General features: G+C 47.9%; 1 protein-coding gene and 1 non-coding gene across 13 annotated transcripts in view; both read right to left on the bottom strand.

Moving 5' to 3' along the window:
• The window catches only part of thrap3b (thyroid hormone receptor associated protein 3b), a 111,211-nt gene extending 97,163 nt beyond the window's left edge, over positions 1-14,048 (bottom strand). For 6 of the 12 annotated variants that reach the window (XM_080211553.1, XM_080211552.1, XM_080211567.1 and 3 more), the window contains exon 1: positions 13,951-14,048. The gene's annotated coding sequence lies outside the window, so the exon portion shown is untranslated. Of the gene's footprint in view, positions 1-1,144; positions 1,227-2,309; positions 2,378-9,994; positions 10,085-13,950 lie in introns of those variants that run through there. The other 6 variants (XM_080211558.1, XM_080211556.1, XM_080211560.1 and 3 more) reach the window with 4 other exon arrangements.
• An 11,047-nt stretch (positions 14,049-25,095) lies between these two features.
• Positions 25,096-25,287, bottom strand: LOC145358057 (U2 spliceosomal RNA). The gene has a single exon (XR_013889427.1). It is a non-coding gene; the product is annotated as a U2 spliceosomal RNA (small nuclear RNA).
• Between the last annotated feature and the right edge of the window lie 359 nt (positions 25,288-25,646).

Here is a 25,646-nt window from a genome sequence, read left to right as displayed (position 1 = left end):
GTCCTAGTCAATATCTATCATTGGGCCAACAGATTATCTGACCATTACGCAATAGCCCCTGTTTGCTGATTTGCTCACTACATAACAACATTTCAGCCACTGGCTGTAAAGCACTTTGGGACATGCCAAAGTCATGAAAGGTGCTTTTCAAATACAAGTTTGCTCTTCTTTCTTGAATGCTTGTGCTACGACAGGCAAATATAGAACTGGAGGGTAGTATCTGAAGCAGGCTGCAGAGGGGTTGGATGAGGAGACAGGACAGAGGACAGCAGAGAAATGGAAGTGAAGGACAACTTACAGATTATTCAATCAATTAACTGACAGCCATTTGAGAGACTTTATTGTACGTAAGGCTGGCTACAGCCATATAGGAACAGTAACTACTTCAGAAAGCAAAGCTTTGCCTCCAATTTACTTTGGAACTCAGGGCATGAAAGGAGCTACATAATACAAATACTTTCTTTTTCAGGAGGCCCAACCACTTAGAAATTGTAAATACTTCAGGTGGTTTTAGGAAAGGCAGAATGGATCCATACTTTTAGCCAGGGCAGGTGCTGCGGACTAGTATCTCACATTGATACCAAAATACATTCAAATAATATAACAAACAAACACGTTATGCATCATGCACAATACTCAACTCATTAATCACTTCAGCTTGCTGTCAGCACTCAGTGATGGACCAACTCCACCAGGACTTAAGCATGTAATAGAACTCATAAAAGCTCCCTCCAGGCATATACTATGTTTAGAATTATGTTGTAGAGCTGGGTGTTTCACATTTCAAATAAGGATACTGCAATCTCTCAGCTTACTCTATATCACTGAGATCAGAGACGTGGAATAGGGCTGAGAGATGTTCAGACACTGGTAAGAAACTGTTCACTTCCCCTCCCCTTTCGCTCCCAACAAAAGGTGACTATCTCACTTCCTAAAAGGAATGATTATAACCAACCCAAATTTGCAATGTAGATTTCATTCAAACTTTACCGATCATACAGCACAAGTTCTGAGAACCTAAAGAGATCTGATATTTCTATTCAACCTCCACAGATAAAATTCTCCACCCTACTGAAGATGCCGATTCACGGTGGGTGCCATTTCACCAACACCTCTGCAGTATATCATTTAATTGGATATTCACCATAAGCAAGCAGAAGGTTTGTGCCCCCAGTTTTAAAAACAGCGAACAGGAGTAGTCTTTTCCTGTGATCTCCTGATCCATACTATATAGCAAAGACATGCAGGAGTTATTGAAAAAGTAAATTACTACAAGCTGTTGAAAATACAAAATTAGAAGATAGCTAGAAAACACTCAGGTCAGACAGCAGCTATGGAAACACAAACGTTAAACGGTCAACCTAATATGTTACCTCTGCCTCTCCACAGATGTGAACTGATCTGAGGGGGGTTTGGCAACATGTTCTGCTTTTAGTGCAGTAAAAAGCGCCTTTGTTTTGTTGTACTGTTTCTGCTTTGGTCTGAAGCCAGATGATAGGCAAATTACAGGTCAAGTCAAACCCGTTAAGCATAAAAGAGTTGAATTCCCAAGTATCAACAAAAAAAGGCAAATTAAACATGCTAAAAGCTTCCCCGCAAACTCAACTTCCTTCGTTTCACTCTCTCAATCTCCAGAATTTCTGTCCCTGCTCTCCGGCACTTCCTGCTGCCTCGGAAAGGCAGCCAGCACAATCATGGACCTTACGCACCCTCGACATACTCTCTTCCACTTTCTTCCCTCGGGAAAAAGATACTAAAGTCTGAGATCACATGCCAACCAACTCAGGAGCAGCTTCTGCCCTGCTGCCATCAGACTTTTGAATGGACCTACCACATATTAAGCTATTCTTTTTCTACACCCTAGCTACAACTGTAACACTATATATTCTTCATCCTCGCCTTTCCTTTTCCCCTATGCACTCTATGAACATTCTACCTGTATAGCACAAGAAACAATACTTTTCATTGTATCCCAATACATTTGAAAGTAATAAAACAAATCAAAGAACTCTTCTGCACTGGATATTGAAGAATGGCAAGCAACAATTTAAATAAAATTTAGGCAGAATTTCCTCATGGCTGCTGGACTGTTGCCTTATGTAGTTGCCCCGAAGTCCCATCTACTGATGGTTAAAGCTACGGAGCTCCAACACTTGGCATGTAAATGGAGGTAATAACACCAGCTGCACCTATCCATCCATGAGCATTAGAAGAATAAGGCCATCCCTTGGCTATTAGCTTGATCTGTACATTTGTCAGTTTTGGAGGGACAAGGTCAGTGTGCAGCTATAATCAGAAACAGGTCATACTTAGCTAATGCCAGGCTCTACATCCATGTCTTGTTCCAATTTAAGAAGTCCTGTTAACTTATTTACTATCTGTAACAGAAGTTCAGGATGTTTTAGTTAGCAGAGTTCTCTCAACACTCAGCCTGAAATCACTGCAATGAAAGACTGGAGCACTTTGGCTTTAGTTCACAATGCTGCACACAATAAAATGCTACGGCTGCCCGACAGTATTACTGTAAACATGAAGGAACTGTCGGAATAAAAATAAGTCAGTGAAGACTAGGTACATATTCAGTGATCTTCAGTTTAGCTGGGATTCTTCTCCTGGCTTCCCTGCAGCAGAAATAATTCAAATGAGGAAGGTGGGAGAGGGCTAGGACTGAAGCACATCGGATACAGTTACAATAAGGCAACAGCAGTCAGAACATCTATACCATAAACTGGCAATATCATAAGATAACAGGGACCATGGTTAACAGATACATCAATCATCCAATAGTATATAGAGCATCAGGGAACCCAACATCTTTCTTTCAAAAATAAATTTGGCACAGACTCAACTAATTAACACATACACGAGGCAGCTGGGAACGAAGAGATCTGCTGGACAGTGTATAGAGATGCCTGAGGAGTCTAAACGCGGTAAAGACTAGACAGGCTGAACGTCCTGCTTCTGTGACACAGAAAATAGTTTTCTCGACTGAGCTGGGCTGTGCGCGCGGTTGGTGCAAAAACACATGGTTTCAAGAAGAGTGCCAAAATAACCAACACAAACTAGTTTCAAACCACAGTCTTCTGATATTAATAATATTTTAAACTTGCGTGGCAAATCAGTTTGTTTGGCATTCAGAGATAGGGTGGGGTCAGGTTGGGAAATGTGAATGTGTTTCAGACATGGTAGGGCAGGGAGGCTGGCTACAGAGCAAGATACACTACAACAGGTAGTAAAGCTACGTTATTACCTGCATCAAAAAGATGATGAATGCCCTCAACTCATTCGAGTAGCAGCAGCAGCCAGTGAAAAGTAAATAACTACCTGTAATAACAGTCACCAAACAACATGCTTTACAAAACTATGCACTCCACTGGATGCCAATAAAGCTGGGGTTCAGGGCCTGGTTCAGATTAGTTTATCTCAAACTTGATGGCAGGGGAAAAAATAAAATTGCATCTAATTTCCATTGTCAATCGCAGGAGCTTATATTTTATTCTTCCCATACTACAGCTGACGATAGACAGAAGAATGATGACATATACACCTTTCCATACCTCTGAGACAATCGCTCCATGGAAAGTTAGTTATTTTGAAATGTGGTTAAAAACAGCAGCTTTCACCAAGATATCAAAAATGGCAAGACCAAATGACCAGTTCACTTTTCAGTGAGGCAGATAGAGGGTGGAGAGTGGGCAAACTGGGGAACATATGTTCTTCCTATTCAAGACAAAAGCTCCCTTGTGTGCTTTAAATAATCTCATAATATCCATCTATTGACAGGTGAATAACCAGTGATCTCCATTACTCAGCACCACAATCAGCAGTGATTATTTAAATTAATGTGGAGCTCCTTGCACCCCAAAGAAATATCAGCTTAGTTCCACCTGACCAAGATGAAAAGTTGACTTTGCACCATCATAACTCTGAAAAGCAAAAATCACCACACCTGTTTCAAACTAAAAAGCCACGAAACATTCCAATATCAAAAATGCCAAGCTGCAAATCTACCAAAAAGCACTGCTGTCAATATTTCAAAAGCAAAATATTAATATTTCTGACCCACCAAACCGGTGACAAATGGCCTTTCCAGGAATATTCAAGATCAGGTTTGTTCTGGCTGAGGAGATGAATAAATTCTACAGCCTCCCCCAGACCCACCCAGATACAGATCTGGATTCCAGCCATTATAACATTTGGTCTGACAGACAGATGGAAAAAAAATCCCTCGTCATTATTTTGAAGAACAGGGCAGTTTTCATTAATGTGCAAGCCAATATTTATCTCTCTGCCAACAACATCAAAGCAGATTATCTGGTCATTCTCTCACTGCTATGAGACAGAGCTTACTTTGCACAAATTGGATGTTACTTTAAGAGAATTGATCCAAAATATACATAATTGATTATAAAGCACTTTGGATTGCCTAACAGGCTGGAAGGCACATTTTAAGTATCCAATCTTTCTTTACATACTCCACCAACAGAATTATGAGACAAAGTGTAGTGGAGCTAAAGACTTTACAAGGCTACTGATGAATTTGCAAAATTTTGTGCCCCATTGCTGTGCCACTCCTGGTCTCTGTCACTAAAATAACAGAGGGGAATCCTGATCAACAGCCTTCACCAAATGGGCTAAATAGACCTGTGCTTCAAAGAAGAAAATAATAAATGTAAAACCACTGATACCAAATGTTATAAGTTCATCCTGTTTAATACCAAAGTAAGAAGTCTCACAACACCAGGTTAAAGTCCAACAGGTTTATTTGAAAGCAAACGCCATCAGCTTTCGGAGCACTGCTCCTTTGTCAAGTGAATGGGAGTTCTGATCACAAACAGGGCATAGAAAGGCTCACACTCAATGTCACCAATTCCAGACTCCTTTGCTCCTGTTTGGGCTACATCAAGCTCACCAGTTTGCTTTCACAAGCTGACTCCATAGGTATGAAACCTCAGCATCAGCTCCATTCTGAGTGCAGCTCATCATTCACTGTCAGCACTTGCTTTCACCTCAGAAATATCACTAACCTCTGCCCACTGAATCTCATCCATTTCCAGGCTACCAAATATCTGCCCAGAACTCTGCCATCTGCATCCTCTCACATCTTGGGTTTCCTCTGTTCCAGAGAATGATTATAAAATCCTTGCTACCATTTTTAAGTACGTCAAAGGTCACAACTATTTCTATCATCACACCCTGGGAAGGCTGTACCCTGCTCCACCAATGGAAGCTGTCTCTCCGGTCCTTTACGGGTCAAATAATATGGGCAGACTGCATTAATCTGTCTTGAAATCCCCTGCATATAGAGGGCTGAAGGATAATCTGATCTAATTGTTTAAAATGATAAAATGAATCATACATGACAGACACAAGGAAATTATTTGCTCTGAGAACAGAATCCAAATCAATGGAACGCAGCAAGTAGGTTTGATGGAACTGGGTCAAGGAGCTGACTGTCCTTCCCCTGTTGCTAAGTTTCCATTCATCCTCCTCCTGCCTCACACAGCCAGAAAATACCTGGCCTTGAAATGCACCAGGTGATTAGGAACCAGGGTTCGTGTTTCACATTTCATGTTCCAACCATTGCTAAAGTTAGTTTACTCTCGCATGAATGATGTCTTTTCCAGAAGGTCACTGACACAATGACACAGTGTAATTCACACATTCGCCTGGACAGCATGGCGACAGGAACAGGTTATGCCAACATTGGAAAGGAACACAACCTCAACCTGCAACAGTGTTAAAGCAACAACTTGCACATCAGCTCCCTCCCCACCCCACTCTTCTGAAACAGTTGCCCATGATTAGCGTACAGTAACTTCCCAGCCTGACATTCATCCTGTCACTTTACCTATTTCATCAAACTTGAACCGTGACCTTTGGCAATGCTGGCAAACTATTCAACCATATGGGAAATTGGCCAAACCAAATTATCACCTTGCCCAATATCCGTGCTGAATCACACTGTGATATCCCTGAGGATCCTCTTCTAGTCTTACAACATATATTGCTGGTCCTGTCACTGAGTAAAAATCAGGGAACTCTACCTAACAGTATTATGGGTATATCTAAACCACACAGATACATCGGTTCAAGAAGATGGTCACCACAAATATCTCAAGTTACCTATCCATTGGTAACTAATGCCAGTCTTTCCAGCAATGCTTACACCCCAAAAAAATTAAAATGGGGATCAGGGATGTGAACTTGGGCTAAATATCCCCGCCCTAACCCAGCATCATTCAAGCACACAGCACCCAAAGAGGAAAAGAGCATTTTGATGATGTATTTATACAAAAATGTTATTAACAAAAGCTGCTGCGTAAGTAATTTGGATTCCTGGGTAACTTGGTGCTCTCAACAAGCCAAGAGCAACAGTCGCAGCATGGGCAATCAGAGTTGGCATTCACTCCATTAGTTCACTCTATTATCTGCAGCAAGTGAGAGTAGCTCATCACCACATTTACCTAATTGGGTATTACAATGCCCTGTGGGTTACTGATGGTATCACTGCAATGCCTACCTCTGTAACTGATTTGATAAAGGCAGCACAAAACTCACCAATATATGGGATCACCTTGCTGCATCTTCACTGCCCCAGGAATGGATAGGTGATTAAAGCAGCTCTTCCAGCATTGGCAGGGTAGAGAACAATCCCATGAGTTAGCATCTGGGGGTGGGCAAACTGTACTCTTATAGCTCACTGGTGCTGGGCAAAATCCATAGCCAGAGACCAAGCGGTTGAACAATTGCAAGATGCTGGATTGTCAGGACCCTGGAACCCACAGTGTAAGAGAAGCAGTCTAATTGGGATATAAAGGCTATGTGGAATAAACAAGAGCACAGGAAAGGACCACATTACACAGTAATATCACAATAGAAAAGTAACATAACTCTTTTCTGTTGCACAATTTCTATTTCTGACCCTGGATTCCTAAGGAGTGAATAAACAGCAAAGGAGTTGCTGTTTGGTCAGGAAATAGATGTTGTTTAATCTGACCCCAGATAATAGGTTTAAGGAAGGGAAATGCAGTAATAACTTCAGCTGTTACTGTTTTGCTTTCCTTTTATACTTTGTAATCCATTTGAAACTGTGTACACAGCACAGCCACCACCAGCACGCCGTTGTTTCAGAATCAGTCACACATTCTGACAAATACTGAAATTTCCTTTAGCCCCAACAGAAAAACCAGAGACAAATGTCACATGACAGAAATATCACGTGTCAATCACAGCCCCGACAAGGTCTAGTCTTTCATTAATTCTCTCACCTCTCCAAGGAGCTAACCTTTCAAGCCTTGTGCAAATGGCCTTCACTCACAACACTGTTTGAACGTTGGCAAGATGTGATTGATGGGGCAGCATCACTACAATGCTCCATTCTGTCCTCAACTGATGCCCCCTTAAACTTCCAAGCATCACTTCAAAGCCAACAGAAGCAGAAACCGTGGCTCATTCTCTCCCTCCCAGCGCGCCAAGCAGAGCGTCAACTGAGATCAGCAAAGGGGATTGAATAACGATGCATTTTAATGAGAAGAGGCACTTTAAACAAAATGCTAAATTTAAAAAGTGGTGGAAGAACAGACAGACCCAGGATTCACACACACACCTCTTCTGACAGTGGCAAGACAAGTCAACAGACAGAATTCCTGGCTTCATACAACCTGTGTTCCACCAATTCTGGCATCAGGAATAGCCCCAGATTCTTTGCTTCCCTGTCGGCAGCAATGCTTTCAACTATCTAAGCCCCAAGTTCTGGAATTCCTTTTCTTAACCTTGCCTCTCCTTAAAATCCGCTTCTTTGACCAACCGACATCATCTTTAGTCGTGTCAATTTTTGCCCGAATACACTTGTGATGTTTTGCTACTTCAAAGGTGCTTTGTAAAAACAAATCGCAGAAGAATACAAAAGCAAGGAAGTTATTGTAAATTTCAGTAAAGCACTCGTTAGACCTCAGCTGGAGCGCTGTGTCCTATCCCAAACGTCACACTTTAGGAATCAGGCCATGTTCCTGAATAAACAAGAGAACAAGGGTCAGGTGGGGCGAAGGTACAGAACGCTGAAGTTAGGTATTGATTTGGCCGAGAAAGGTTTCAGGAACAGCAACAGTTCACAAAGCCATCTAAACTTGTATCATTATAAACCTGGCCAGCTGCTTTCAACACCGGACACAAATTAAAAAGGTTTTCGGACCCTCAGATATTATAAAGAGAAAAGATAAAACTGCGAAACAAAATGACCCAGCCAAACATCCGGCACCCTAGTTAATAATTAAAACCAAACAGCCTCCACCTGCAGTCCGGGAAGACAACTTCTCAGGCAGTGAAAATAGCAGGATGAAGCCATCAAACAGGTGCACAAATAATGGGGTTCCCCAAGCCAACACTATTGTTAAGAAAGCCCACAAATGCCTCTACTTTCTCAGAAGACCAAGGAAATTTGGCATGTAAGCAACGACTCTCACCAACTTTTATGGATGCACCACTGAAAGCATTCTTTCTGGTTGTACTACAGCTTGATATGGTTCTTGCTCTGCTCACAAAATTACAAAAGGTCGTGAATGTAGCCCAATCCACCAAACAAACTAGCCTCCCATCCACTGACCATGTCTATATTTCCCGCTGCCTTGACAAAGCAGCCAAAATAATTAAGGAGCCATAGCACCCAACATTCTCTGTTCCACCTTCTTCTGTTGGGGAAAAGTCTGAGATCAACAACCGACTCAAGAACAGCTTCTTCCCTGCTGCTATCAGACTTTTGAATGGACTTATCTTGCATTAAATTGATCTTTCTCTACACCCTCGCTATGACTGTAACTACATTCTCTCTCATTTCCTTCTCTACGAACTGTTATGTTTTGTCTGTATAGCACGCAAGAAACAATACTTTTCAATGTACGTTAATATGTGACAATAATAAATCAAATCAGTTAGTCAACAGACAAAGTTGCAACTTAATTTGCAGAATCACAGGAACTCCAGGAGTAAATCCTTGTGCAAATAGTCATGAGTTCACTGTGATGCATGCTGCTTCACAGGGAGATGGAAAATCCTCAATCTCGCACATCCTGATCCCATCTCAGTCTGTCACAAACTACAGCAGCAAAGCCCCAGTTTGGAGTTGCTAAAACCATTGCCAACCTCCAAATTAAGTCATCATTTATTATGTGTCAACAGGAGACTCAGGTGGATTATCGCACCTCCACAGCTCAAGCCCACCTTTGTTCCAACCCATCTCTACAGCTTCACCCCAGCATATATCTGTCGATCAGATATATCTGGTATGGTGCTGAGAATTTCAACCGAATCCTGAACAAATTTCAGTTGAACCGCCTCCTCATAGTTCAAGTGTCAACACTGCTGAGTATTTTACCAGCAGGTTACACGGAGTGTTGGGTTTCGCTGCTGAGCACAGAGCAGGAATAAATACGACTACAAAGTTCTGAAGGCGCAGACGGAGGGATCGAACTTGAACCCCAGCAGCCAGGATGGGTCTCGGGGTATAAGGAAGAAACTCAGCATTGTCCAGGAGGTCCTGGACATCAGGTTCGGATAGCCAACCTACACCTACTGTCCCCATCTCAACCCCTCTCCCCTTCACCCAGCCTTCCCCCGGGTCACTTGCTCGTTCTCTTCCCCATCTCCAGTCACCGCCCACCCCCCCCAATCTCAATCCTCAAGTCTTCCCTCCCCTTCCTCAGCCCTCCTCCAACCTAACCCCCCCCCCCCCCCAATTCCCATTGTCACTGTATCCCCTCTCCCTCCCCACCCCATTCTCAGGTCCTTGTAACATCTCCCCACCTCGTGACCCCCTTATCCCTCTCCCCCTTCCCTGGGACCCCTTGTCCCTCCCTTTCCCCCGGGACCCCTTATCCTTACCTCCTTTCCCCAAGACTCCATATCTCGCACCCCTCTCCCCAACAGCCTCGACCCTCTCTCCCCCCACAACCACCCCCCACCCCAGGTCCATGTATCCATGAGAACTCACACTTACCTGACGAAGGGGCAGCAATCTGAAAGCTAGTGGCTTTTGAAACCAAAAAAATGTGTTGGACTTTAACGTGATGTTGAGAGACTTCTTACTGTGTCCCTCTCCATCCCCATGACCACTTATCTCTCCCCCCCCGCCCCAAGGACCCCTTATCCACCCCCCTGAACCCCTTTTTCCCTCCTGCCCACCACCTTGAGACCCCTTTTCTTCACTCTCCCTCCCACCCTGAGACCCCTTTCTTTCTCTGCCCCCCCAGCCCCCACCCTGAGACCCCGTTCCTACTCTCCCTCTCCCACCGTGGGTCCCCTTTTCTTCCGTCTCCCTCCCACCCTGCGAACCCTTTCTTTCTCTGCCCCCCGCCCCCCCCCCACAACCCTGAGACCCCTTTCCTACTCTCCCTCTCCCACTTTGGGTCCCCTTTTCTTCCCTCTCCCCCAACCCTCGGACCTCTTTTCTTCACTCCCCCTCCCACCCTGCGGCCCCTTTCCTTCCCTACCCTCCCCCCACCCTGAGACCCCTTTCCTACCCTCCCTCTCCCACCCTGGGTCATCTTTCCTTTCTTTCCCCTCTCACCCTGGGACCCCTTTCGTTTCCAACCCACCCTCCCCCCACCGCCCCCTTTCTTCCCACCGCCCCGGGGCCCCCTTTCTTCCCTTCACCCCCCAGGCCCCTTTTCTTCTCTCTCTGGGGCTTTTTTCCCTACCCCTATCCCACCCCAGGCCCCCTCTGTCTCCACCTCCCAGGACCCCTCCTTCTTCCACTCCCCACCTCCCGGGACCCCCCTTCTTCCCCTTCCCCACCCCCTGGGCCCCCCCTTCCCCTGGACCCCACTTCTTCCCCTTCCCCTCCTACTGGGACCCCCCTTCTTCCCCTTCCCACCCCCCCGAGACCCCCCTTCTTCCCCTCCCCACCCCCCCGGACCCCCCTTCTTCCCCTCCCCCACCCCCCCCGGACCCCCCTTCTTCCCCTCCCCCCACCCCCCCCCAGGACCCCCCTTCTTCCCCTCCCCCCACCCCCCCCAGGACCCCCCTTCTTCCCCTCCCCCCACCCCCCCCAGGACCCCCCTTCTTCCCCTCCCCCCACCCCCCCCAGGACCCCCTTCTTCCCCTCCCCCCCCCCAGGACCCCCCTTCTTCCCCTCCCCCCCTCCCCACCCCCCCCTTCTTCCCCTCCCCCCCTCCCCACCCCCCCCTTCTTCCCCTCCCCCCCCTCCCCACCCCCCCTTCTTCCCCTCCCCCCCCCTCTTCCCCTCCCCACCCCCCCTTCTTCCCCTCCCCACCCCCCCCCTTCTTCCCCTCCCCACCCCCCCCTTCTTCCCCTCCCCACCCCCCCCTTCTTCCCCTCCCCACCCCCCTGGACCCCCCTTCTTCCCCTTCCCACCCCCCTCCCCACAGGACCCCCCTTCCCTTCCCCTCCCCACCCCCCTCCCGGAACCCCCCTTCTTCCCCCTCCCGGAACCCCCCTTCTTCCCCCTCCCGGAACCCCCCTTCTTCCCCCTCCCGGAACCCCCCTTCTCCCCCCTTCCCACCCCCCCCCGGACCCCCCTTCCCACCCCCCCCCCGGACCCCCCTTCCCACCCCCCCCCCCGGACCCCCCTTCTCCTCCCCACCCCCCCGGACCCCCCTTCTCCCCCACCCCCCCCTTCTTCCCCCTTCTCCCCCACCACCCCCCGGACCCCCCTTCTCCCCCACCCCCCCTTCTTCCCCCTTCCCACCCACCCCCCCCGGACCCCACTTCTCCCCCCTTCCCACCCACCCCCCCTACTTCCCCCTTCCCACCCACCCCCCCTTCTTCCCCACACACACACCACCCCCGGGACCCCCCTTCTTCCCCTTCCCCAGCCCCCCTCCCCACCCCCCCTTCTTCCTATCCCCCTCCCCACCCCCCCTTCTCCCACTCCCCACCCCCCCCTCCCCCTCCCCACCCCCCCTCTCCCCCTCCCCACCCCCCTTCTCCCCCTCCCCACCCCCCCCTCTCCCCCTCCCGACCCCCCTTCCCCCTTCCCCACCCCCCCTCTTCCCCTCCTCCTCACCCCCCCTCCCCCACCCCCCCCTTCTCCCCCTCCCCACCCCCGCCTTCTCCCCCTCCCGACCCCCAGACCCCCCCTTCCCCTTCCCCCCTTCTTCCCCTCCTCCTCACCCCCCCTCCCCCCCTTCCCCCCCCTTCTCCCCCTCCCCACCCCCCCTTCTCCCCCACCCCCCCTCCCCACCCCCCCCTTCTCCCCTCCCCACCCCCGCCTTCTCCCCCTCCCCACCCCCAGACCCCCCCTTCTTCCCCTCCTCCTCACCCCCCCCCCTTCTTCCCCTCCTCCTCACCCCCCCCTCCCCACCCCCCCTTCTCCCCCACCCCCCTTCTCCCCCTCCCCCCCTCCCCACCCCCCTTCTCCCCCTCCCCACCCCCCCTTCTTCCCTCCTCCTCACCCCCCCTCCTCCCCTTCCCCACCCCCCCTTCTTCCCCTCCTCCTCACCCCCCCTCCTCCCCTTCCCCACCCCCCTCCTCCCCTTCCCCACCCCCCCTTCTCCCCCTCCCCACCCCCCCCTTCTTCCCCCTCCCCACCCCCCCTTCTTCCCCTCCTCCTCACCCCCCCTCCTCCCCTTCCCCACCCCCCCTTCTCCCCCTCCCCACCCCCCCTTCTTCCCCCTCCCCACCCCCCCTTCTTCCCCTCCTCCTCACCCCCCCTCCTCCCCTTCCCCACCCCCCTTCTCCCCCTCCCCACCCCCCCTTCTTCCCCTCCTCCTCACCCCCCCTCCTCCCCTTCCCCACCCCCCCTTCTCCCCCTCCCCACCCCCCCTTCTCCCCCTCCCCACCCCCCCTTCTTCCCCTCCTCCTCACCCCCCCTCCTCCCCTTCCCCACCCCCCTTCTCCCCCTCCCCACCCCCCCTTCTCCCCCTCCCCACCCCCCCTTCTTCCCTCCTCCTCACCCCCCCTCCTCCCCCTCCCCACCCCCCCTTCTTCCCCTCCTCCTCACCCCCCTCCTCCCCTTCCCCACCCCCCCTTCTCCCCCTCCCCACCCCCCCTTCTTCCCCTCCTCCTCACCCCCCCTCCTCCCCCTCCCCACCCCCCCTTCTTCCCCTCCTCCTCACCCCCCCTCCTCCCCTTCCCCACCCCCCCTTCTCCCCTTCCCCACCCCCCCTTCTCCCCCTCCCCACCCCCCCTTCTCCCCCTCCCCTTCTCCCCCCCTCCTCCCCTTCCCCACCCCCCCTCCTCCCCTTCCCCACCCCCCCTTCTCCCCCTCCCCACCCCCCCTTCTCCCCCTCCCCACCCCCCCTCCCCTTCTCCCCCTCCCCTTCTCCCCCTCCCCTTCTCCCCCTCTCCACCCCCCCTTCTCCCCCTCTTCTTCCCCTCCCCCTCCACACACCCCCCCCGACCCCCCCTTCTTCCCCTCCTCCCCTGCAGAACACCTTATTCCTCCTCCTGCCCCGCGACCCCTTATCCCTCCCCCCCCTCCTTCTTCGAGTCCCCTTAACCCTCTCCCCCCTCTCATTCCTCGTATCCCTGGCACACTCTCACCCGCCCCCCAACCATCCCCTGTTGTTTCTCACACCCGTTTCCCCCCCCCCCCTCCTCACTGATCCTATCTTCAAACTCCCCCCCGGGAACCCCCCTAAATCCCTATCAATCACCCTTCTCCCTGACTGGCCTCAATCCCTGTTCACCTTGCCCGTTGATCGAGCCGCCTCCCTTCAATTCCCCCTTCCCTCATCACCTCCCTACCCCGGGCCCTGCTCGCTGCGGACCGGCCTTTGTGCGGATTTATCTGAGCTGCGGGTTCTCGAGTGCAGGAGCCGCCTCAGGGCGGCGAGTGAGGCCTGGGCCCGGGGAGAGAGCCTCGGCCACGCACTCTCCCCTCACCCGGGACTGCAGGGCCCGATCAGCGCCTCAGCATCAAAACAAAACTCCGGCCCGCTTTAGTTACCTATCCTCCGCCTCGCGGGCTAACCGCCCGGGTCCCGCACCTACCGTCCGCCGCCTGCCCGGCCACCCCGCGTGTCCGCCTCACTCCAACTCCCCAGCCGCGATTCAGCCGCTGCCGCCGCCCCCCCTGCGCCTGCGTCCAGCCGGCCACCTCCGCCCACTGCGCCTGCGTCCAGCCGGCCACCTCTGCCCACTGCGCCTGCACCCAACCGGCCGCCGCCACTCACTGCACCTGCCTTGCGCTGAACTCGCGCAGCCACCCACTGCGCCTGCGCGGCCGCGGCGCCCGTCGGGAAATGTAGTTCTCTTCCCCCCCTCGCCGCCGACGCCAACACTACAATTCCCAGAGTTCCCGCGCCTCCCCTTGATGGGGATGAGCAGTGGGCAATGAAATGCTGGTCTTTGTACCCATTTTCCTGGGTAGCTCATGCAGAGCAATGCTTCCAACACCAGCCCCCATGAAGCATACCTTTGTATCTGCAGTCTGAAAATCCACTAAATACCATTTCAAAAATGCAAAATACTGCAAATGTCGAAAATCTGATATAAAAACTGAAAATGCTGGAAATTCTCAGCAGTAAGCCACTGCAGAGAGAGAATCAAGAGTTAGTGCAGGTTGCAATGCCCATTCATCCTGACGTTCATCAGTTCTGATGAGAGGTCACCATAACCTGAAACATTCTACTTTCATGCACCATTACTCTCCACTTGTCTCTCAGCCGACATAATATCCAATGTACAACAGCCCTTTTAACCCGATGAACTTTCAATTTTGCAAACAAATCTAAAGTGTCTTAAATTTGTCAAATAAATTTTGAAAATCCATCTGCCCAATGCTAACTTCACAACATTCATCAACACTCTCCAATACTTCAAAGTATTCTTCTTCAAATGCAAAATACTGTGGATGCTGGAAATCTAAAATATAAAGAGAAAGTGCTGGATAAGTTCAGTAGGTGTGGCAGCAACTGTGGCGAGAAATCTTTTTTTTAATACCAGGGAACATTCTGGTTGGATCAGACAAGTGCAAGTCTTTCGGGTCGAACCAAGTAAACAAACTCAAATTACATTCGGACAAAGAAAAAGGGGGCGGCTCCCCAAAAGGAGGGGGAACGGCCCGAACAGAAACAAAAAGTACAAAGGAAACTTAAGACACGTCAAATTAAATGTGATTGTCGGGGTCTATAAGGCACCCCAGCCCCTGCGGTGCCCAACGGGCGCGGAAGGCGTCAACTGTGCCCACGGACACCGCATGCTTCCTCTCCACCCGGCCGTGAACATAGCCGCGGTAGGGGGCAGACAGTCGAGACAGACGGCCCCCCCCCCCCCCCCCCCCCACCGCCGATCGCCCGCTGCCTGGACCTGTTGATGGCGCGTCTCGCCAGGCCCAGGAGCAGGTTCACGAGGAGATCAGCATCCCTCCCCTCCCCTCTCCACACCGGGTGTCCGTAGATCAGGAGCGTGGGACTGAGATGCAAACAAAACATCAATAAAAGGTTCTTCAGAAAATCAAAAAGGGTGTGCAATCTATAACACAAAACTTAGACGTGGTCCACGGACTCCTCGAGGCCACAGAAAGAGGCGAGAAATCTTCTGAGTCCATATAACTCTGAAAAAGAGTGTTTTTATTTGCTCAAAACACAGTTTGCCTTAGTAAATATATGTCACCTAATGTTCATCGACCCAAACTCTTCCAACTGACAATTAACTTTGTCTCAGATTAATGTCTCAAAAATGTTCCACACTACAGATGTTTGGATAACTGGCTTGTAGTTTTTGGACTCATTCCTCTCCCTTTTATAAACATGAATGTAATATTTGGAATCTTTCAGTCCTCTGGCACCACTTCCTTTCTACAGAGGATTGGAAGGAGAAGAAGAACTGTGATAGAAACTTCCACTGTCAATACCTTTATCTCCCTCAGCAATCTAGGAAACATCCCCGGATGGGATGTATTTTCTGCTTTCAACACTGGCAATGTTTTAAGTACCTTCTCTTTGTCTTTAACAGATCAAATTTCTCTCCTTTTTCCTCCTTTACTGTGAGATTTGTGCCATCATAATCTTTGGCGAAAACATGACTTCACCTGACTCACCTGATGAAGGAAAAGCCCTCTGAAAGCGCATGATACCAAATAAACCTGTTGGACTTTAATCTGGTGTTGTGAGACTTCTTACTGTGCCCACCCCAGTCCAAAGCCAGCATCTCCACATCATTTAGTGAAAACAGATGCAAGGTTAGAACATAGAACATAGAACACTACAGCACAAACAGGCCCTTCGGCCCACAAGTTGCGCCGATCACATCTATACCTACCAAGCCATAGACCTATCTGTAACTCCCAATCCCATTAAATCCCATATACTCATCCAGAAGTCTTTTAAAAGACCCCAGCGAGTTCACCTCTACCACCACCGATGGCAGCCGATTCCACTCACTCACCTCTCTCTGAGTGAAAAACTTACCCCTGACACCTCCTCTGTACATGGCCCCCAGCACCTTAAACCTGTGTCCTCTCGTAGCAACCATTTCAGCCCTGGGAAATAGCCTCCGAGAATCCACCCTATCTATTCCTCTCAACATTTTATAAACCTCTATCAGGTCGCCTCTCAACCTTTGTCTCTCCAGAGAGAAGAGACCTAGCTCCCTCAACCTATCTTCATAAGGCATGCCTCCCAATCCAGGCAACATCCTTGTAAATCTCCTCTGCACCCTCTCAATAGCTTCTACGTCTTTCCTATAGTGAGGCGACCAGAACTGTGCACAGTACTCCAAGTGGAGTCTGACAAGGGTCTTATAAAGTTGCAGCATTACCTCCCGACTCCTAAACTCAATCCCTCGATTAATGAAGGCCTTCTTGACCACATCCTCCACCTGCGAGGCTGAATTAAGAGTCCTGTGGACCCGGACCCCAAGATCCTTCTGCTCTTCAACACAGCTAAGACTCCTACCCTTGATATTGTACTCCTGCATCCTGTTGGTCCTGCCAAAATGTACCACTACACATTTATCCACGTTGAAGTCCATCTGCCACTTCTCCACCCAGTCTTGCATCCTATCTATGTCACACTGCAACTTCTGACATCCCTCCAGACTATCCGCAACACCACCAACCTTCGTACTGTTGGCGAACTTACTAACCCATCCCTCCACTTCCTCATCCAGGTCATTTATGAAAATGACAAACAGCAAGGGTCCTGAGTCCTGAGGTTCTCCTCAGTCATGTCCTCTGCCACTTCAGGAACTTTTTGTTCTTTAATCAACCCAACCCTTTCTTTGACAACCTTTTAAGTATTTATATGTTGATAAAATAACTTTGGGGTTTCCTTTTATGTTGGTTTTGAACCTAGTCCTGTAAATCCTCTAATTTCCATTTCAGCTCTTCTCTGTGCTTTGCATGTTCATGTTGGGAGGGAGAAGCAAAGCTGAAAACTATAGACCAGTTATATACAGCTCAGCATCTCTCATACAGAAGATGTTCAAAGCTATTATTAATGATGCTATAGCAGGCTACGTAGATAAATTCAAGCTAATCAGGCAAAGTCAACATGGTTTTGTGGAGGGAAAATCATGTTTAACCAATTTATTGGGATTCTTTGCAAGAGTCAGATGCTCGGTTGATGTACTGATATGGTGCCATATCAATGGTTATTGTGGAAAATAAAAGTTCATAGTGTAGGGAGTAACATATCGGCATGGACTAAGATTGGTTCGCTAACAGAAAACAAGAGGATAGCCATAAATGGGTCTTTTTCTGGTTAACGGTATGTCACATGTGTGTGCCACAGGGATCAGTGCCGGGACCTCAACTCTTTACAATTTCTATGAATGATTGGATGAAGGGCCCAAAGGTATGGTTGCTTAAATTGGCACAAAGATAGATTGGAAAGTGAGTTATGAAGAGGACATAAGGATGGTGAAAGGGATACAAATAGGTTAAGTGAGTGGGCAGAAATCTGGCACATGGAACATAGCGTGAACAAATTTTGGCAAGAAGAATAAAAACAAAGCTTATCATCTAAATGGTAAGAGGTTGAGGAGCTCTTAAATTCAGAGGGATTTCAATACAGCAAGTAATAGGAAAGCCAGTAGAAAGTTATTGTTTATTGTGAGGGGAACTGTATATAAAAGTAGGGAGGTTATGTATCAGTTGTACAGGGCACTGGTGAGTCCACATCTTGAGTATTGAGTACAGTATTGGTCTCCTTATTTAAGAAAGGATGTAAATGCATTAGGAGCCGTTCACACAAGTTTTATTTGACTAATATGAGGAATGGGCAGATTGTATTATGAGGAAAGGTTAGGCAGTTTAGTCTTGCGTCTACTGGAGTTTAGATGAATAAGACTTGATTGAAAGATCCTGAGAGGTCTTGACAAGTAGATGTGAAGAGGATGCTTCCTCTTGTGAGAGAATCTAGAATTAGGGGTCACTGTTTAAAGTAAGTTGTCGTCATTTAAGACAAAGATGAGGAGAAATGTTTTCTCTCAAAGGGTTATGAGTCTCTGGAATTTTCTTCCTCAAAAGGCAGTGGAAGCAGAATCTCCACATTTTTTAAGGCTGGGCTAGATAGATTCTTGATTAACAAGAAGGTGAAAGGTTATTGGGGTAAGTAGGAATGTGGGGTTGAGGTAATAATTAGATTAGGCATGAGCTTATTGAATGGTGGAGCAGGCTCGAGGGGGCCAAGTGATTTACTCTTCCTAATTCATATGTTCGTATGTTGGTTGTCTATTGCATTATGAGTCCAACAGTGATCATAAGTCTACCTCTTGTAAATAATTTTAATCCTTCCATCTGTAGTCATCTAGGGATAAGGACAGATCCATCAGGTTAGAGCCAATGTCGTTGTAACAGCAGATACTCCATTAGATGGATGGAGCAGAAGATGTAGGTGAGCAGGTTTGGACCAGGGACAAGGAGCTTGGTTGGTGTCCCTCTCCATATCCCAGAGCCTGTTTGTAGGGAGCAATATCAGGGACACTAACTATTCTTCCCTCATGCCTCAGGATAACACACTACACATTACAGGTGCATAGAGCACGTTTCTGAAGTGAATCAATGTTGTGATATCAGAATCATGGCAGCCATCTCTTTAACCTTAACCCTCTCTCCACTCACATTGTCTGTACCTTTAAGACTTGATTACATGTAAAGGCTCAGATTCCATCCATTATTTTGTAAATTGAGTTTGTGTCTTTATATGCCCTGTTTGTGAACACGATTCCCACTGACCTGATGAAGGAGCAGTGCTCCGAAAGCTTGTGGCTTGTGCCTCCAAATAAACCCGTTGGACTTTAATCTGGTGTAGTGAGACTTCTTACTGTGCTTACCCCAGTCCAACACTGGCATCTCCACACCATAGTCATTTTGTGCCCAGAAGATCCCCACAGACAGCAATGCGACAATGACCAGACAACCTGGACCGGGTTTTGCTAAGTCAGCCCGCCCTTGAAGTCCTTTAAAAATGGTATGTGATTTGATTTGATTTGATTTATTACTGTCACATAAATTAGTATACAGTGAAAAGTATTGTTTCTTGCACGCCATACATCGAGGACAGAGTGCGGAATGTAGTGTTACAGTCATAGTTAGGGTGTAGGGGAAGATCAACTTAATGCGAGGCAGGTCCATTCAAAAGTCTGACAGCAGCAGGGAAGAAGCTGTTCTTGAATTGGTTGGCACGTGACCTCAGACTTTTGTATCTTTTTCCCAACGGAAGGAGGTGGAAGAGAGAATGTCCGGGATGTATGTGGCCCTTAATTATGTTGGTTGCTTTGCCGAGGCAGCAGAAAGTGTAGACAGAGTCAATGGATGGGAGGCTGGTTTGAGTGGTGGACTGGTCTCCGCTCATGGTATTTTGTGGTCTCGGGCAGAGCAGGAGCCATACCAAGCTGTGATACAACCAGAAAGTATGCTTTCAATGGTCCATCTGTAAAAGTTGGTGAGAGTCATAGCTGACATGCTAAATTTCCTTAGACTTCTGAGAAAGTAGAGGCAGTGGTGGGCTTTTTTAACTGTAGTGTTGGCACTGAGGGACCAGGACAGATTGTTGATGATCTGAACACCTAAAAGCTTGAAGCTTTCGACCATTTCTACTTCGTCCCCGTTGACGTAGACAGGAGCATGTTCTCCTCTATGCTTCCTGAAGTTGTTGACAATCTCTTTCATTTTGTTGACATTGAGGGAGGGATTATTGTCGTTGTACCAATTCACCAGATTCTCTACCTTATTCCTATAGTCTGTTTGAGACCCGACCCACTATAGTGGTGTCATCAGCAAACTTGAAAATCGAGTTGGAGGGGATTTTGGCCGCACTGTCGTAGGTGTATAAGGAGTATAGTAAGGGGCTGAGAACATAGCCTTATGAGGCACCAATGTTGAGGATGATTGATAGATTTGCCATTTGAGGAGATTAAATTTTTCTGAAATGGCTTTTTCTGAAGAAGAGTTTTATCAATATTGTTGATTTGAATGGATTAGATAGTTACAAGTTTACTCGTTTTTAATGTCCTTTTCAAAGACATTCTGAAGTTTGCCCACGATGGATACTAGCCGAGTGGTTATGGAAGATACAGAGTAAGAATGAGGCAACATTGGGAGTGTTAGCAGGATGGGGGCTATGAGGGGGATGGCAGAAGCCTGGGAATATATATGCACGGAGGGGGCCAGGACAAGTATGAAGAGACATGGAGGATATAATGGGCATGAAAAGGGCAATGGAGCTTGGGCTAAGGAGGAAATTGCATGTCCCCTAGCAGAGATATTTGAATCATTGATGGGTCATGAAACCCATTGGTTCACTAATGTCCTTTAGGGAAGGAAATCTGCCATCCTTATCCGGCCTGGCCTACATGTGACCCAGACCCACAACAATGTGGTTGACTCTTAAATGCCCTCTGAAATGACCTAGCAAGACACTCTGTTCAAAAGCAACTAGGGATGGATAATAAATGCTGCCCCATCCGCATCCTACAAACAAATTGAATAAAAGGTCTTTTGGACGGTTTAACATAATCCATCTTTGGCCTTCACAGCCAGTGCTGTTTTAAACTCAGCTGGACAGAACTCCAGCAACCAGGCTGAGTAAACTGCCTCAACTCCTCAAAACCTGCCTGATTCTAGAAGTTTCTGATCAACAGCTGCCAAAGACAGAAAAGCCGATTTGCCCAGAAAAGCACAGAAATGCAGCATTATGTACTTCAAGGATTATTAACCAGCCAGAAAGACATCGGAACAGAACCTTACAGGGAAGGAAAGACACTCTGAACTCTATTTTTCTGAAATTCTCATGAACTAGTATTCATTTCTCTTGCGGTCTGTAAAATTTCTTTTCTCTAGAGACAGCTTACATCTGCACCATGCCGGGACCAGTGTTCCTGCAGGCTGCAAATAATCTAGTTTACGCTGATAATCGTTCTATGATCTTGCAAATTGAAGTGAGCCAAATTGGTCAGGTTTGTTGGGCCATCTCGAATACTGATGCCACGTTAATCTGCTCCCAGAATGAGCAGAATGGACCGTAATTCTCCAAAGTTTACAAGAAAGAGAGGCGATCTTGTGGAAATGTATAAAATTGTTAGGGGTTTCCATGGGGGGGGGTTGCTAAGAGATTGTTTCCCCTTACGGAGAGATTCCAGGGCTCATTGTCTCAGGTTAATCGGCCACTCAGTTAGTCCTGAAATGAGGAGGAATTTCTTCACCTGGAAGGTTGTGAATCATGGAATCCCTACGGTGCAGAAGACCCATCCAATCTGTACCAAGCCCACTCAGACCCTATTCCCGTAGCCCTCATTTACCCTGATATTAGGGTCAATTTAGCATGGCCAATCAACCTAACCTGCACACCTTTGGAGCATGGGAGGAAACCCACACAGACACGGGGACAAAGTGTAAACTCCATACAGACAGTGACCCGAGGCTGGGATTGCACCTTAGTACCTGGTGCTGTGAGGGAGTAGTGCCAACCACTGTGCCACCCTCAATCTTTGGAATTCTTTATCCCAGAGAGTTGCAGATGCTAGATAAATGCACATATATTCCAGATTGAGATTGCTAGGGTTATTTTGGGCACTAAGGGATTCACAGAATATGGGGATACAGTTTGAAGGTGGAGCTGATGTAAAAGTCCTGCTATGATTGTATTGAATGGCAGAACAGGGTCAAGGGGCCTAACAGTTTGCGCTTCCCCCTTCTAATTCTTTTGTTTCAACATATGGTACCTCACCAGTGATGGGTGATTGCTTTTTAATAACATTGACAAGTCATCTCCCTGGTCTCCTTTAGCTCCTGATGGTAATATGGAATGTCTTTGGGGAATTATTGATTTGGAGTCTTTGTCAGACACCTGGTTCACTTAAACAAATGACTTGGCCACGTGTACTCGCTGTATCCTCTATCTGACAAGCAATATACCCAATCTGGGAGTGCGATACAAGGACAAGTTTCACTCTGTGAGCACCAAAAAGGAAGTAGATATTTCTGTTCCTGGATTTCCTCATCTTAATGAGAAGAAAGTGGGAGCACCCAAGTAATAAAAGTACTTAGACATATGAATAGTTCCAAAAAGGTTTGCTTTAGGAATTGGATCTGGACTGGGGTGGTGATGGCCGAATGGTATTATCACTGCACTACTAATCCAGAAAGTCAGCTAATGTTCTGGCGACCTGGGTTCAAATCCTGCCATGGTGAAATTTGAAATCAGTGAAATAAAATCTAGAGTTAAGAATCCACTGATGACCATGAAATCATTGTCAATTGTCGGAAAAACCCAACTGGTTCAATAATGTCCTTTAGGGAAGGAAATCTGCTGTCCTTATTTGGCCTGGCCTACAAGTGACTCCAGATCCACAGCAATATGGTTGGCTCTCAACTGCCCTCAGGTCACTAGGAATGAGCAATAAATGCTGACCAGCCAGTGGCACCCATGTCCCACAAATGAATGAATGAATAAATTGATTAATTTAAATTGCATTAATGTTAATACTCTTATTTATGAAGACTGGGAGTTCAAGTCCCACTCAAGCCCCTCAGTCTGACACCTGAGGGAGTGCTACATTGTCAGAGGTACTATTTCTTGAATGATGGTTTGAGTGAGGGGACACATGGGCTTTTAAAGCTAAAGGATGTGGTTGCAGTATAGCAAGGCAGTTATTTAGATAATGAGACCCAGAGTGTGGCAGGAAGGGACAGAGTGTACAAACATTTTAAAAAAAGCAGTAAATAGCGTCAAAGGAGGATAAAATGATAAAAAGGCAAAATTAATGATGAGTCCGAGTGTTGGATAAACTCAGGTCTCAGAGCAGCATCTGTGAAGAGAGAAATCGATTAATGTTTTGAGTCAGGATGACTCTTCGGAACTTCTCAAAAGTCACACAGACTCAAAACATTCTTCTCTCCACAGATACTGCCAGACCTGCTGAGTTTTTCCAGCCAATTGTGTCCCATTTCAGATTTCCATCATCTGCAGAATTTTGCTTTTATTTAAGGGAAGATTTAGTTGGCTGCAGGGACATTTTAGTTACAATCTGTTGGCTCCCTCTTCCACAGGACAGTGAGAGGCTGGAACATGTTTTTGAAATAAGTCTTCAGAGGCAGAAGCCCCTTCGCCAGAATCCCTTCATTTACAATTCCAACAGCTGTACACAGAGCGCTCAGTCAGCAGTCTACCTTTGGGAGTCTACCAGAGGAACTGACACGCCCGGTTAAATACAAGGAAGAGACTCCCTCATCGGCCCAACAATTGACTCCTTAATCAGGGAGTTCATTCTCCAATAGGCCAACCCCAATGGCCCGACCGACATTGTTACAATTTCAACGTGGAAACAAGCTGTGATGCCGCCACAGTCGAATATGCTCTTGGGCACTTCACACCACCTCGGGCCAGACATGCAGAATGTTAAAGTCTGGTGTGAACCCGGGCACTGCTGACCTGGGCCACGCTGGCAACTGAAACATCGGGGAGCCCTGTGGAGAAGTGTCGGTAACTATATCCATCACTTTCAAGGGAGTTCCCTTTCAGTGACCCTTGAGAGCAGTTATACATGTAATCCCTTTAACGTACTTAGTGTTTCCATACACATAATTGGCCAAGGCATGGGATGGAATAAATTAAACCTCAGAGACTGTGGAAAATCAATCAAATGAAGTCCAAGCTTGGCAAATTATTTCAATCTCTCTCCCACATCTCTGATGTGTTCATTCAGGGAGTAACTGAAACATAATATATTATATATCCCTGGGCATTCAGTGTATTTAATTGTATTTTTTTTATTACTGAAGCCTTTGCTTTCCAGAATTTGAAGTACTGCTGTAATTATTTGCCTCACTTTATTTGATCTTCAGCGGTTCTGAGAAATTTCACTAGCTATAAATAAGTTACTTGTTAATAAACTGCTTTGCAAGCTGAATTGGTGGGTTGTGCTGTTCGTATCGATGTGTCAGGCGGCAACATGAATACAATATTGCCAATCCCTTCATGTTTTTGTTTACTCACAGAACAGTACACAAGGTTCTGCTGGGATGGAGATAAGAGCAGATAATTCAGGTTGACTTAGCCCAATGTGCAGTCAGATAGTTTATTGAACAGGGACCATGCAGCCCAAGGCTATTTGCATCTCTGAACACAGGCGCCTCTCTCAGCCCCAGCGCACTCTCAGGTTACAGTGTGTCCTCTCGAATACAAGCTCTCCATTATACAATCCCGGAAGTCGAGGAACATTAATGTCAAAGAGAGGCCCCGATCTGCATTCGCAGCTCCTTGTTCAGCTACTTACACGTCAGTACACAGCCGTGTACGATCACAGATCCTGGCAACAAGGCCAGAATCCCCTCAGGCAAAAAGACAAATGAAAAGGCATTAAAAGCCTCAGGAAGTGGCGGGGTGTGTGTGTGTGTGTGTGTTAGTATGGGGAACAATGGCCACTTTTACAATGCACCCAATTCCCAGTTCAGCACCAGCGAAATAGAGGCTTCACTACTCACTACGAGTCAATTTTGCGTGACTGGTAATCTTATCCCCTTTTGGGTTTCCTCACCCGACAATAAGAACTGCACTTCTTAAATATTTAGTAAATTTTTTTTTAAACTTTATTCCAATCCAATCAAATCCAATTCAGAGTCCCAACAAGTTGGGACATTCCCGATCCAAGCTGACAAGACAGGGCTCTCGCCTCCTATCCTGGGCTTGATCTACACGATCCAAGCTGATTGGAGTAGGTGTAGCTCCTCCTCCAAGGCTTGATCTAATTTGCATCTTAGCCCAAAGGCCGAGATGTCGCTTTAAAAAATTGCTTCAGATGAAGCTGAAATGTAACCTAACGACTACAACCAAGTGCGGCATGTCAATACTACACTTGATCTTAGCCAAAGGGCCAAGAAGCGATCTTGATCATGGTTTCACCCCTGCCAGGATTTAGTAAATAGTGTAAGTATTCCAAAAGTAACTCCCACCGGACACCCGTTGGCTCAGTGCTGGTACTTAAAGCAGGTAGTTCAGCCCTCACTGTTTTAGTGACGTTGATTGAGGCTGGGATACACTGAGGGGCACTATCCCATGAATTAGTGGCACAGGCAGAATGCTCGCAAGTTTTTCGCACAGAGGCTGGTGAATGTCGGAGGAGGTGGTGAAAGCAGATTCTATAACAATGCTCAAGAAGCATCTGGATAGATACATGAATAAGCAGGGCATAGAGAGATATGGAGAGGCAAGAAAATATTAGATTAGAGAGGCATCTGTCTCGGC

The sequence above is a fragment of the Carcharhinus amblyrhynchos genome, chromosome 24, assembly GCF_965287045.1.
Source record: "Carcharhinus amblyrhynchos chromosome 24, sCarAmb.v2.hapA, whole genome shotgun sequence".
In the NCBI taxonomy this organism is placed as follows: Eukaryota; Metazoa; Chordata; class Chondrichthyes; order Carcharhiniformes; family Carcharhinidae; genus Carcharhinus; species Carcharhinus amblyrhynchos.
The sequence above is the reverse complement of the archived record's forward strand: the minus strand, read 5'-3'. Positions and strand labels throughout refer to the sequence as shown.